At 53.6% G+C, this 12395-nt stretch overlaps 1 protein-coding gene across 1 annotated transcript in view; it reads right to left on the minus strand.

The window, feature by feature from the left end:
• TBX1 (T-box transcription factor 1) overlaps positions 1-12395 on the minus strand; it is a 153160-nt gene that overhangs the window by 13629 nt on the left and 127136 nt on the right. The gene's annotated exons all lie outside the window — the stretch shown is intronic.

Consider the following 12395-nt stretch of genomic DNA (forward strand, 5'->3'; position numbering starts at 1 on the left):
CGCTCCAGTGCCGGGGCCGTGCTCACACCGAGCCGAGGTGCTCGGGCCCCCCCGCGCCCCTGAGCCTAGGCTGTGCTGCAGGTGTACCGCGGCCCCGACGGGCTCTCCTCGCGCCCCCGGGGCCCGGCTGGGTCACAGCCCCACCGCCCGCCGCCTTCCCTCTGTCTGCCCTTCGCACTCACCCCTCTGCCCGCATCTCTCCTCTCGTCCCTCCCGCGATCCCTCCTTTCTGCCCGCTCTCCCGGCCCCTGCCCGGTCCCGCCGTCCCTCCCGCCCCCCAAGCCCGGCGACCCGACGGGCCCCCAGCGAGCCCGGGCTGCGGGTGGGTGGGGGGGGGCATAGACTCTGCAGGCGAGCTGGGGGCGGCCCCGCACGGCCCGGCCCGGGCTTGGCACGGCAGCCCCGGCTCCCCGGTAAGCCGGTGGGCAGCAAATAATTAGCGGGGGGACAGCGGCAGCCACCCGGGGCTGGGGCCACGCAGGGCCGGGGGGTCTGTCACCGCACTCCGCGCACACGTCCGCACATGCTTATTTCTCCGCACACTTCCCAGATGAACAGCGCTGCGGCGGGGAGCCCGGGGCTGGTCCCCACGGCCGGGCCGGGCGGGGGGAGCCCCGCGGCCCCCGCGCTTCCCTGCCCGCCGCGGCAGCACCGCCCGGGCGCTGACAGCGATGGAAGGGAACGGGGCGGGAGAGGCTAACGCTGCCGGTAGCGATGGAAGGGAACGGGGCGGGAAAGGCTAACGCTGCCGGTAGCGATGGAAGGGAACGGGACGGGAAAGGCTAACGCTGCCGGTAGCGATGCTGCCGGCCGAACAATAATAATTTGTAGAGGTTCAGCTAACGGGAGCCGCGGACATTTACGGATTCGTTGTAAGGCGGGAGATAAAAAGGAGAGCGGGAGATCTCGGCAGGTGAAAAAAGCCTGCAGTTCCCGCGGGTCCCGGGAAAAACGGGGATTTTCTGGCGTTTAATTTGAGACCGTTATCGATAAGTACTGTTATTATAATTACACTCACCCTCGTTATTACTCCGACTACGGCGACTATTAGTATTATTGTGCAACTGACGTTTGAACGATAGGAACCGAAATCAACGAATCCATCTAACAAATCCAAAAATCCAATGTGTTAACCAAGTTTCACCGAGAAAGACAGACAGAAAGACAGAAAGTAGGGCAAGACATACAGAAATAAAGAACGAAAGAAAGAAAAACCAAAGAAACAGACAGAAAGACCGAAAAGGAAAGAAAGGAAGAAAGACGGAAAAGAGAAGAAAGGTTAGAAATGAAAGAAAGAAAAAGAAAGAAAAGAATGGACAGACAAAGAAAGAAAGAAAGAAAGAAAGAAAAAGAAAGAAAGAAAGAAAAAGAAAGAAAGAAAGAAAGAAAGAAAAAGAAAGAAAGAAAAAAGAAAGAAAAAAGAAAGAAAAACAAATAAATAAAGGAAAGAAAGAAAGAAAGAAAGAGAAAGAAAGAAAGGAAGGAAGAAAGAAAGAAAAAAAGAAAAAGCAAAAAGAAAGAAAAGACAGAAAGAGTAAGCAAAAAGAAAGACAGCAAAGACATGGGAAGGGCGGCGGGACCGGTCAGGACCGAGGAACCAAAAGCAAGGCGGGGAGGCAGCGCGGGGGGCGGCCGCGCTCCGCCGGGGCCGCTGTGCCCACCCGCTCTCCCGCAGCTGGGGCGGGCTGGGCTGGGCTGCGGGTGCCTGCACCACGGCCCGGTGCCAGCCGGCGCCCCTCGGGGCTCATCCCCCACTGCAGCTCGCCGGCTTCTCCGGGGCGCCCCGACCCCGCTCGCTCTCGTTGCGCGACCCCCAGAGCCCCCGCACCCGTCCCCTGCCGCTCCCCTCCGGTCGCCGGGACGTCCGAGCGCCGGCGGCGGGTGGCACTGCCCCGGCCCGGCCGGCGCTGAGCGGGGGCTGGAACCGTCCCGTCCCGTCCCGTCCCGTCCCGTTCGGCGGCAGGTGCGCGGCCCCGCGGAGAGTGGCTCGTCCCCCTGCGGCCACGGCCTCAGCGACGCGCGGGGCGGCCGGGACCGGGCACCTGAGGCCGCGTCGGGAGCGGCTCCTTCCCGGGCCGCCGCCGTCGGGGTCCGCGGCTCCGCACGGCAGCCGCGCTGTGCTCCGCCGGTGGGCGCATTTGGGGCTCGGGAAGAGGGGAAGGGAAGGGATGAGAAGGGAAGGGACAAGAAGAGAAGAGGAGAGAAAATAAGAGGAGGGGAGAGAAGAAAAAAGAAAAGAAGAAGGAGAAAAGGAAAAAATGAAGGAAAAGAAAGGAAAGGAAGGAAGAGGAAGAGGAAAAGGAAAAGGAAGGGAAGGGAAGGGAAGGGAAGGAAAGGAGAAAGGAAAGGAAAGGAAAGGAAAGGAAAGGAAAGGAAAGGAAAGGAAAGGAAAGGAAAGGAAAGGAAAGGAAAGGAAAGGAAAGGAAAGGAAAGGAAAGGAAAGGAAAGGAAAGGAAGACAGAGGGAAAGAAAGAAATAAAGAAACAAAGAGGAGTGAAAGAGAGAGGGAGAAAATGAAAAAGAACAGAAGAGGGAGAAAGAAAAAAGGAACAAATGAAAGAAAAAGAACAGAGATAAACACCTTGCAGAAGAAAGAATCCAATAGTAAATAATTATCATTATAACCAGCACTCATGAACAACAAACATTTTCTGGCTAACAGACAGCGATGCGCCTGGGAAAGCTGGGTCTGGTGGGGCTCTGTGGGCTGCCTGACCCTGCAGACAGGCACGGTGGGCAGCCCGTGGCTGTAGGTGGGGCTCTGCTGGGCCCAGGGGCGTAGGGATGGGCTCCCGCGGCCCCCCCCCCCCCCCGGCTCGCACTTGCCAGCCTTGCCTCCATGTTATTTGCCATGGGGATTTTGGGCTGGTTTTATGGGGTTACTTCCCCACAGATCCCAATGTAGAGATCATGCACAGGGAAATTCTCAGAAATAAAACTGTCAGCCACTCTCCCCCAGCACACAGCCGGTGGGATTCCTCCCTTTCCCCCTCTTTTTGACTTTCCTTCCCCCCCCTTTTTTTTTTCCCTTCCCCTGACAACTGCTCGTGCTTCTCCACTGTGATATCCATGCTCTCCTGCAGTGCAGCTGCCCTGTGTGGCCCACAGTTTGGGGCTGTGAAGTCTTTGGGACCCTGCCCAGCCCCGGTGTGAAGAGCTCCCTTGGGAGCTCCAACATGGCCTGGGTAAGGGAACCTAGTGGTTAGGGTCATTGCCTGGGGCTCCCCCCAGGAGCCCACCCCAGCTCAGCTGGTCCCCAGGAGCCCACCCCAGCTCAGCTGGTTTTGCCTGCACCAGAAGCTGTCTCTAAAACCAGTCACTCTGTCACTCCTGTCCTCATTAGAGTTCATTAATGCTGCCAAAACGGTCTGTACTGGGGTGCTTCTCTGCTGTCTGGGGCTGACGCACACATCTGCCACTTCATATATGTGAGCAAATTTGTGCCCGTCCCCTCTGGCCTGACCCTTTCCTCACTTGCACCCCGGCTCCAGCAAGGAGGGGGAACCCAGCTGCCTGCGCTCCTTGAGCACGCAGGGAAACAGGGCTGCAGCTACAGTGGAATGAGGCACTTTTAGTTTGAAAGTAGGACCCTTCCTTCCCCAGCACTGAGGTTCCAAAAATGGGTCAGTTGAAGTGTGTTTCCTAATTGCAGCACAAGTTTGGGGAAGAGCGGTGAGGAGCCCTGCAGAGCGCAGGAGGACACTGCCACTGCGCTGCATCTGAAGGGAAAGCAGCTGCCTCGCTGCTGCTTGCTAGATCCTTTCTGTGGAGCAAGAGTCGTTTCCAAGCCATCCACTTGCAACCAAGTCGCTAGAGGGAAGGGCAGGCATTTCTCCATGACTCGGTTGTGGTCGTTGCACCGAGGGTTTATATTCACTCAGTCCCACAGCAGCATCCTGTGCAGACATTTATTTTGGCTAAAGGCAGCCCGGTTCTCCTGTGGATGCAGTCACTGAGGCCTGACCCACACAGGCGCCGTGTGCCCACGGAGCTGCTGCAGCCATGCAGCTTGGCTGTGCGGGAGTTGGCTGCCACTTGGTGGGGCCTGGGTGGTGCCACCCCACACGGGGCTGCAGTTAGATGGGCACAGTCCTCCACGGAGGGACATTACAGAGCTCAGTCACTGTCAGGACACGAGGTGTTCCCCAGAGCTCCCTGCCTGCTGTTGCTGTAGACCGTCCTGTAAGGATTTTTAACTTGTGAGGAGTTATTCCTTTTTCTGTTAGGCCAGTAAAATACCCCTGACATTCCTTGTCATTCCACATTGTCCCTGTCACAGCAAAGAACAGATCAACATCACTTGTTCTGGAGCTCATATGTTTTCATGGGGTTTTGGTGTAGCAGATGATGTTATATATTAACCACTAACACAACACAGTATGTTAGCACAAACAAATTAACACAAACAATAAACTGCAGGGCTTAGCATGCTTATGGGAGGCTGTACAACCTACAGGGCTCCCACTGGGATAAATCGCCTCCCTGCATTGCCGGGTATTTCATCAGACATGTTGCAAACTTAACCCAAACACCATAAGGAACGGAAGCTTCAGCCGACGTCAGCTGCTTCTTCAAATCCAATCCAGCATAAAAACTGACTAACTCCATCCCAGAGATTTTTCTTCTTGCGTCAATGCTGGAGCTGTACCCTCTGGAACGCATCCAGCTGAGAGGCACTGGGCTCTGCACTGTCACCCAGGGCAGCTTGTGTGTGTTAAAGTCATACGGGAGAGTGCAGCCTCTAAGAGCAGAAACCAGACCTGAAGATGAATCCAGGACTCTTCCTGGAGCCCATGTTTGTTCACAAAAAAGCAGCTGCGTTGCTTCCACCAGCCTGCTCCACTACTTTCTCTTCTCCCTTCTTCTCCTTCTCATTTTACCCCCTTGTGGATGTGCCTGTTCTCAGGGGATTTTGTAACCTGTGGGTTGTTCTCAGCTCTATTTGCTATCTCCTTGTGCCCTGGGGGACACCTTGCCCCTTTTGGGAGCATTGTCATGGGGCACGTGAGGCAGGAGTGGTGGTCCCTTCTGCCTGATTGCAGACCTGCACCCATACTACTGACAGCACATCCCTCTCCCCAGGCACAAGGAATCTGAGGATTTCAGGACATTGCTCTGGCTCCTGCTTTAACCACCCCATCAACAAAGGCAGACACCTTGCTGAAGGTGCTGAGGTCAGGCAGATTGTCTCTGCTGGAGATCAAGGTTGCTGGTGGCCAGCCACTATGGTCAGGGCCTGCCAGGCACAGAGAGCGGCTGGATGGGTGGCCAGCCCTGCCCGCAGGTGCGACATGCTCTGCACCCTGTGTGCTCCTGCCTGCAGAGTCCTGGCTGGAGACCTGGTACCCCTTAACAGGCATCTCATGGAAAAGGAGTGGCAGGGACTTCACCAAACACCAGGAAGCCCTTACAAAAGGCTTTACAATCTTTGCACAAGCCCTGTTAAAGGCAATGGTGTGTTACTAAACTAAATAAGCATAATGAAGCAGAGCAGAGTGGAGCAAGGCTCAGTGCTCCCAGTCCTGCCTCTGTGATGCCTCAGACAAGCTCAACACGGGGTGCCCAGGGTCACTCAGCACATTTAAATCCCTTTGCTAGTTGTATCTCAATGTCCTGTGCAAGCAACAGTGATGATGTTTAGTCAACTTGGGAAAGCTGTTTGGCTTTGAAAAGGATCCAGGATAATCTTGGCTTAGATTTTTGTAGAATCTCTTTGTTGTATTTTTAGGATTTGTTGTATAAAATAACACTGCACCATTTCTAGCTTTTTTCTGATGACATCTTAATTTGCTCTTGTTCCTCCTACTCATTAATCCCATTTCCCCCTTTTTAGTTCATATGCCAGCCTGGAACTGGTCAGGAGTCCATATTCCCATGGATTTTTTACATTTCTTGTGATTCTCTCAAAGAGTATTTCTAATGAAAAAGAGTATTTGAATCTAACCTGTTCTCACACACGTGGCTGATGCATGAGGAACACCCTCCTTCTTGCCCTACTGGGCTCAGAGACAGGGTTGGAACAGACATGTGAAGGTGCACAGCCAGACTCCCCAGAGATGAGAAGCAGCACAGCTGTTCGCTTCCTCATGGCTTTTGCTGGAGAAAACCTGGCCCTGATGAAGCCATTAGTGGGACCCCTATCATCTGAGGAAGGCACATGTGTAAGGGAACCCGTAACACCCCCAGGGCCCAAGCTGTGATGGCCATGGGCTCTGTGGGGTCCCCAGCTGCCACTGGCCCTGGAGATGAGGTCTCTCCACCTCCGCCACGCACAGCTCACTGCGGTCCACAGGCGCTTCCCATCCCCGCAAATAGCACACACCAACTGGCACAGAGGGGTGGTTCTGTTTCGGGAACTGCCAATGCTCATGCCTTCCTCTGCGGAATTAGCACAAGGACAGATTAAAGAAAGCCAGTTTCCTTTCTCATCAAATCAAGTCCTTCTGGGGCAAACAAAGCCATGAGTGCAGCGCTCTTGTCCTCCCGTGATCTTGTGGTTTGCTCTGGCTGGAAGAGGCAGCTTTGGAAAACCCGAGCCCATTTCCTGCTCTGTGTGCTGCAGTGTATATCCTCGCCTCAGCCCTGGAAACGCTTTGATGGATATTATTAGGCCCGGAAAGCATTTGGAACTCCTTTCTTCCGTACAAGCTAACCAAACTGCTACGGGATGAAAAAGGGGCAAATTGGAAGGGTCTGTGGATGCTGTCAGAAGTCTGCCTCGCTTAGGGAGCCCAAGTTGCACCGCTGCCTGCGTTAGGGACCAGACCAAAGCAGCTGTTGGGCCAGGGTCGCTGCCAGCCCCCAGGGAGAAGGGATACCCTCCTGTCAAGAGACAGAGCTGTGATGGGTCACCACCAAACTGATGCCAGCAAAGCCTGGCCTCTCCTGGCTGCATCCAGCCCCATGCAAGGCACCTTAACCTCTTCTTAAATCCATATACCAGGTCCAGCAGATCCCATCCCTTTCTCCAGCCCACTCATATCCATGCCTACAAGCGAGGGGGACCAGCCTTTTGCCCCTCTTGGCCATTGCCCACCCCAGGTCTGTGTGCCCACATGCTTGCTCAGCCCTTTAGTCATTGGGGGCAGGAATCTCTCACTGCTTTGAATGGGAAAGTGGCTGAAAAGGAAAGCCAAGCAAAACCTTCACTTTGCGAGGGACTGGAGCTCTGATTGGTGTCTTGCCACTAACACAGTCAAGAAATGACATTGCGGAAATATGGGGGAGCGAACAGCACTTGTGGTTATTGGTGAAATCCCACATTAGTAGAAAGGTCTGGTAAATGGAAGCAGGAGTCGCTCTGACTACAGCATCTGTTGGATGTGGAGAGTGGTTATGACTCTCTCCAAATACAATGCACATGTACTGGGGAAAATGACTGCTACAATAACAGGAATAAATCTTAATAGAGACTTGGGTGATAACAGACACCATAGGGGAGTTATCAAAATGAAAAACATATGGCAGTGTCTCTGCCAGACCTGCATGGAAACCCCTTGGAAGGGCTAGCAGACTTTGTACCTGAGAAAGAAAAAAGAGCAGGGGAGGCAGTGACAGGGGAATGGGGCTGCAGGAACAAGATAAATCCTGTCATCGTACCCTGCTGAGAAGCTAGAGCATCAGGGGTTCGGTGTCAGCATCCTGCTGCCTGTCTCCCTTCTGCACAAGCCTGGGTCTAAAAGCAGCCTGATTTAACAGACTCTTCCCCACTCCCTCAGGTTTGGCAAGGCAAAAGGCTGCAAGTCACGCTGGACAGGGGCCATTTTTGACAGTGTTCAAACAAGACCTTGACCTGGATTGCTTATTAGCATGAGATCCCATTTTCTCTGTCTTTTGGCAGCAAGCAGGGCAAGGCTGGAAGAGAAGGAATAGTGGAGGAGCAAACTCAGGGCCCAGGGAAGTTCAGGCACAGCCCTGGGCTGCAAGGGCAGGATGGATTTGTTTTCCTGCAGTTATAGGAGTTACAAACTGAGCCCAGACTTCATGGTATGGCAAAGAACAAGCAAACGGGAAGCTTGGCTGGAACTGACAGTTTCTTGGCAGGAAACAGAGAGAGACAGGACAGAGGGACGTTAAATGAAATTGCACCTTCTCCCAAGCACTTAAATGTCTTCAGCAGAGGAGAAACCACAGATTAGCCAAAGTGCAGAAACCCAGCTTTGCTTTGCTCTCCTCGAGAGCAGCCTGGCAGGTGATGGATAAACACGAGCGCAGCAAATACAGAGCAGGCTGGAGCGAGGTGAGGGTATTGTTTGTCCCTTGGGTTTGTAGGAAGGGAGCAGGAGGTGTGAAGAGCATCCCCAGGATCCCTGGGGCAAGGGAAGGTGTCCAGCTTCTGCTGATCAGATCCCAGACTTTGGGGTCAAGAGCAGGATATGCTGATAGGTTAACTGGGAGGTTCCCCACCACCACGGGGACCAGCCGTTGCTCCTTCATTCTCTTCAAAGGCTGATCTCACACCAGAACCTGACTGCACTGACCCCCATGGCCATACAATAATGGGGCAGAGCCCAGGGGCAGAGGGAGGGTCTTGAGCAGGGACCGTCACCTCCTCCTTCACTCTCAGAGGAGATTGCAGGCTACCATCATCCAATCCAGGGCCAACTTGACAATTGGGGATTAAATAGTGGAAAATTCAAAAGACAGCTGAGGAAGGGGCTTACAAGAGTCAAAACATTCTAGCATTAGACAACCAGGGACACCAGCAGTAAATAGAGATGTTGTTATGGTAATGGAAACAAAGCTGGAGGGAGGGGGGACCACAGAGCAGATCCTAAGTGCTTAATGCCTCTAGGTTGTCAGGGGGTTTGCCCCTGGCTGTCATTATTTTAATTGCATCCTAAAACTGCAGCCTTTGGTCAGAGCAGGTGTCTGAGGACATGTGATGGATTGACTCTGGTGCCTGCCACAGCCAAGACTGTGCTGAAGAGAGAGCTGGATGTGGTCTTGGCTACACCGATCATCCCCATTGATATAATCCAGGATTAATAACCCCAACAGACTTGTCTGCTTACAGTCAAAAATCATCCCTGTCCAGGGATCAGCAAGGTAGAGCCTGAAACTTTGAGCTGGTCTACTCCAGCAGCAAAGGAGCAGATCCAGCCCTTGCTTCCCCAGCTTGAGACTCACTCTTGCCCACAGCTGGGACAGCCACTGGGATGAGACTCTGTCCCAGGGATGGACAGGGACTGTCTGACCCCAGACGGGCTGCAGATGCCTGGTTTTGGCTCAAACTAACATACATCAGGCAAAAGAATTCAGAGATCAAACAGCATCTTTATGCCAGCCCCGACCAGAAGGTTTGCTTTATCATCTGCTTAGTCATAATAAACTAGCCAATAAAATAGTAATAAATGGTCACCAAAAATTATTTCAGAGTCAATAAAACAAAAGCGGAATTTAACAGGGAGAAATGAATTGTTAACACTCCTCCTCTTCCCTGTCCTATAAAACATGTCAGGTTTTACAGGCGATCGGCAAACGCAAAGCTCCCCGGTCTTGCGGGACAGGCAGTGCCCGTCCATCAAAACCCCTTTGTCCTCACAGCCCCAATTCTCACTTCTGCTGGTGGCTGGGGACCCCTACACGAGGCTGTGGGCTCCCCAGGGCTGCGGGATGCAACCCACGCCCTGTGTTTCCCCTCCACCGGTGACGGGGAGTGCTGCGGTGATGCAGCCTTTCCCTGCAGCAGTCACAGTGCCGAGAGCCAGACAGTAAAACTGTGGGGCGCTGAGCTGAGCTCTCGCGCTGAGCAAACAAGCCTTTCTAAAGGTTTAGAGGACCACCTTCATGAGCAGAATGACCCCCCATGTTTAAACCAAACAATCTTGACCTCTCTATGAGTTTTAACCACATAAAAGCTCACCTTTTGGACTCTCCATTAGGTTTTATGATGTGCTTCCATATTTAAATGGACATGACTCACACCAGGGTTTCTGCCGTGCATGTGAAGGAAAGAAAAGATGAATGCCAGATGTTATGTATGAGTTACTTCAGGGGGAAAAAAAAAGGAGAGAAAAGGAAATTAAATTTTGGGCTGGGCTTTCACAGCTCTCCCTGCTCAGGTGAGCAGCAGGCTGGTATTTGGATTTGCTTTCAAAATGCAGCCTTCTCAGCCTGGACGCACCCTTGGCTGCCCTGCAAGCACACAGCCCTCCCAGCTCACCCTCCTCAGAGTGGGGGCTTCAATTTTCTGTCAAAAGTCTTCTGACCAAACCTGGCAGCTGTCAGCACCTCCCTGTTTATTTGTGGAGCAGGAGCGGGCAGGAAGGGGAGCGGAGAGGAGGCAGAGGGCAGCCCTGCTTTGGGGTGACGCATTCCCTCACCCAGAAAAGCCCAGGTAAGGCAGCCTGGATGGCCATGTGACGCAGAGGGGCTGCACAGGCAGGGCAGGGCAGGTTTGGGGTGCAGATTCTAACCAGTGCAACTGGAAAAGCACCTGACAAACTGCCAGCCATCCCCACTGGTTTACGGCTGCTTTCATCCGGGCTCCAGTGGCACGGGGAGGTAGGAAGGGCTCAGCAGCAGACCACCTTGCAGCCTTGCTTCTGCCTGTCCTGTAACTCTCTGAAAGGACCATCCGCGCCTGCATAGACCCCCTGAATGTCATTGCCTCAACCACTCTGCTGTCCACAGGCTCCTGTGGCATAAAACTCACATTTCCAGCTTGAGAGGATGATGGCAGAGCCTCCAGCCAGGCAAGCAAGAAATCCCCAGGCTTGTACCACGGGTTGGTCCTTTCCTGCACCTGGTGCTGTACACACACGGAGCACAAAGCACGGCCATACCCATGCTGAAATCATGGGCACCAAGTCCTGCTCTCAGAGCCAAGATGAGAGCACTGAGGCTGCAGAAAGCTTTAGCACCACTCAAGGTGAAAGAAGGACTGCTCCACTCATTGCATCTTTTCCAGCATGGGTGGATACAACCTTAAAAACCTAATCAGCTATTCACGCTCAGCCCTTCTTGGGAGCCTCCTCATGGCAGGGCTCGATGTTCCAGGTGGCCTCTCCTCCCTGCAGCTGGCCAGGGGACCGGCATGTTGACATGAAAGGGGTCCTGCTGCTCCCAACCAGGGCGGGCTGTCCTGCTGCAGGCAGATGAGGCTGAAACTCCACACTAAGCATGTGTAAGGACATTAAGCTGTTGGAACTAAAGGATAATTTGAAAAGTATTTTTCTTAATACTGGCATTAGGTTTCCCCAGCTTTGCAGTTGGTAAAGAGAAAAAGAATGTCCTTACTAAGGGAAAGCAACTGAAAGCTGAACCAGGGAGGAATTAGGGAGTGGTGGATGCTTGGAGCCAGGTCCCCTTGCTTGGCTCAGGGCTGTGATCACACTCAGGGCAAGATGAAGGCCTGTTCCCAGCCCAGCCCCTACTGCAACACCCTAGGGGTCACTGGCTTTCCCTCGCTGGCAAACTGCGACGAGGTGAGAGGGAAACAATGAGGCCACACACACCTTCCCATGAGCAAGAGCATCCGTGCTGCATCCTGCCTGCACCGAGGATAGGGCTGCACTCCCACTGAGGCCCTGGAACCATCCAGGTTAGGCAAAGCCTCTGTTTTACCAGAAGGGATGAACTGAAAGATTTTTCATCTTCATATCACACAGAAAGTCCCCTTGGGTACCTGCTGAGCTCTGCAACTCCTTTAATGACCTGGTCATGAATAGAGAGCACAAAACTTTGCAATTTCTGTTTCCCTTCACATTTTTAGACCTCTCTCCTTAGCCGGGTAAATCAGCGCAGAGTCAGTAGATGTGAAGTTACAGCAGCTGCAAGTGGTGTCTGGTGGGTTATTATAGTTCTCAGCACTATCCTGTTCCCTGTCTCTGCAGGGATGGCAGCTTTTCCTGATGCTCCAGGGCTGGCAAGTCATGGCCCTGTGATGCAGCCTCTCCACTGCCTCTCTGCATTCCCACCTCTGCCCCTGCAAAAGGTCCTGTGGATGTGGTCTCTGCGCTAGCCTTCGCTTCTGCTCCCTGCCTCTGCCACCAGAGGCCGGGGCAGTGGGTGGGATGTGGGGCCCGATGCTGCACCCCAAGCTCCTGAGTGCAGGAAGCTGGTAAGTCCACAGCTTGGTGAGCCGGGGGAGGTATGGCGCTGGCTGTGGGGCATCAGAAGACCCCACGTCCCTCATAGAGGAATTCCTGTGCCCTTGCAAAATACCCGTGTGAACGGAGGCAGGAAAATTTGCTGCAATATGGCTTTTTGTGATCGCAGAGAAATTGCAAAAGGAAGGAAAATAAAAAAAGGTTCTGTTTTCCTCTCACTCCCCTTCCCCACAACACTGGAAAGGCTCAGGAAGTGCCCAGCCATCAGGAACAATGTAAAAAATACCCGGTACCATTTTCCCTGGTGAACCTGGCGGGATCCCAAGCAGGCACTCTGGGATC

The sequence above is a fragment of the Falco punctatus genome (assembly GCF_963210335.1).
Source record: "Falco punctatus genome assembly, chromosome: 1".
NCBI classification, from domain to species: Eukaryota; Metazoa; Chordata; class Aves; order Falconiformes; family Falconidae; genus Falco; species Falco punctatus.